Genomic DNA, 2347 nt, shown 5'->3' with positions numbered 1-2347 from the left:
GTAGGAGTTCTCCACACACCTTAAGACCCAGGAAGCGCCTCACAGAAGACAAACCTTGGATATGACAGGCAAATCTGTTGTTCTGTTGGAAGAGAAACGGTAGTCTAGAAACAAAACTTGAAGAAGCAAGGGACATAAAAAAAACTGATTTCCACTTCTGTTACCAAAGATCTGGACTGTTTGTCAGAGAGCTACAGTAACCCCTCTCTAAGCTTCTGATGAACCTTAACAAGCTGCAGCAGCAGAGCCTGAACCTCCTGGTTGTATCCTGGAATCAAGGAGAGAAAAACACCAAAACAACAGATCTGTGGATATGATAGTTAAGTCTGTTATTTAAAAAAAAATTTATGATTAGTAAAATCTTTAATAGGTTTTTAATATAAATATATGCTTTATTTGTTTGTAGTGATTTTTCCTTCAGTTCTTTAATCCTGTGATTATGGCTGTGTTTCCTTTTGCATGTCTTCTGTTCTATTTTACATACTCATACCTAACGAGAGCTAATTACATGTACACAACCCATTCTTTCTATTCATAGGAAAATAAAGAGGCAATGGATTGTAAGGTAGGTTAAGGCAAGAAGACGCAGAACTACCCCACCCATCCACTGAACCTGGGAAACTGGATGACCTACAGTATAAGCAAGAAATAATGGTTAAAAAATGTTATGGGTTAAAAATATCAATTTAACAAATCAAATTAAGTCATGTTTGCAAGGCATATGGTTGAGTATTTTTGTAATTTTTTTGCAGATTTGAGTCTGCAAAAGCTGCTAAGATTCTGAAAACAAGGATGTTTTTATAGAGAATTTTTTAAAAACAAGCCCTTCTTAAATTGTCACCAGGTTAAAAGTAGCTAAAAGCTAAACTATTTATCCTGGTACATGACCTGGGTAATTCCATCTCAAAAGCCCATGCGCTCATCTATTAAGGATGACAAGATTTCAAAGTGCATGTAAGGTATCGCAGATTGGAAATTCCAGGCTCGTAATCCTATAGCTGTCTGTAAAAGCAGCTGGTTATTCCAGTCTAGTAATCCTATATATCGCTCCAGCGGTTTTCTTTATTTCAAATTACTTAATCTTTGAGTTAGGAAAAAATATGGATGTAAGAACTTGGTATTTAAAACAATCCCACCCTGCTTATCTGATGGTTTCTAAAAAAAGTCACATCAAACTAAATCTGCTAAGAGTAACAATCCAAAAAGATATGGATTTAACTGTCTGTGGAATTATGGTCATAAATAGGTCTCAAGGTCACAGTGCTAGCATTTCATTATAACAATTATTGATATATCTGTTTAATTATTAAAGGCTGAAAACATCTCTCATTGTAAACTCAATAAATAATCTAAAACAGGCCAACAGACCATACAGTCTAAAACCATAATAAAACAGAAATAGACTCATATATCAGTTAATTCAGGGAGATAATTTTTACAGGTGCCATATTACTGAGTGGTTTAGACCTTTGCTCCATTTTTTTTCTTTCTCTCTTCTCCTACGTATCACTATGACAAAAAGGCTGTAAAGCTTGGGGAGAGAAATGTTGTACTCAAATGAGTAAGACAAGGTATAACCCCAGTGAGTCATTGGGAAAGAAAAAAAACCCATCTCCCATATTTCAATGTCTTTCCTGCATTGTTACGGTAAAACATATTGCAGTTTTTGTTCACAAATTTCTCATTGAGATATATATATTTTTCTCTTGCTCTATCTACTAATTATGTTGTAGTCGAAAGAAAGAAAGAAAGAAAGAAAGAAAGAAAGAAAGAAAGAAAGAAAGAAAGAAAGAAAGAAATTGTCATCATTATACCACTAATAATCTACAGTTCTAAGCTAGAAATGCGTAGATATAAATCTACAATAAAAAAGGAATCACAATTTTTTTTTACTAAAAAGCTAAAGTAAGGGATTATGTTTACATTTTCATTTAATAGAGCACTGAGTGAATAGAATTTAAGAGAGATTTTACATTTGTCTTATTAATTAATAATTGCATCTAAAGAAGTCCTCAGAATTTTTAAGCTAGTTATTTAATGCATTTTACAGAGCCAAAGAAAACATGTAATAACTTGTATGAAAGTAAAAATCAAATGTTTACCAAACGTTTTTCTTTGTGACATAGTTAGAAATAAGTAAGCATGACTTTAAAAGTAGAAAAGAAAACTAAAACACTAAATACAAGAAAAAAGCTTTTATCTGGTGAAAATACCATATATACCATTGGGAATCTAATATGTTTTGAACAAAGTTAACAGAACTGCATGACACTGAAATTATAGAGTTTGTTTGCTTTTAATATATAATGTGAAAAAAAAGTTTGTTTGAATAATATATAATGTGAAG

Source organism: Cyprinodon variegatus, unplaced genomic scaffold (assembly GCF_000732505.1).
Source record: "Cyprinodon variegatus isolate N-32 unplaced genomic scaffold, C_variegatus-1.0 Scaffold1079, whole genome shotgun sequence".
Classification (NCBI taxonomy): domain Eukaryota; kingdom Metazoa; phylum Chordata; class Actinopteri; order Cyprinodontiformes; family Cyprinodontidae; genus Cyprinodon; species Cyprinodon variegatus.
This window is presented reverse-complemented; position numbering follows the sequence as displayed.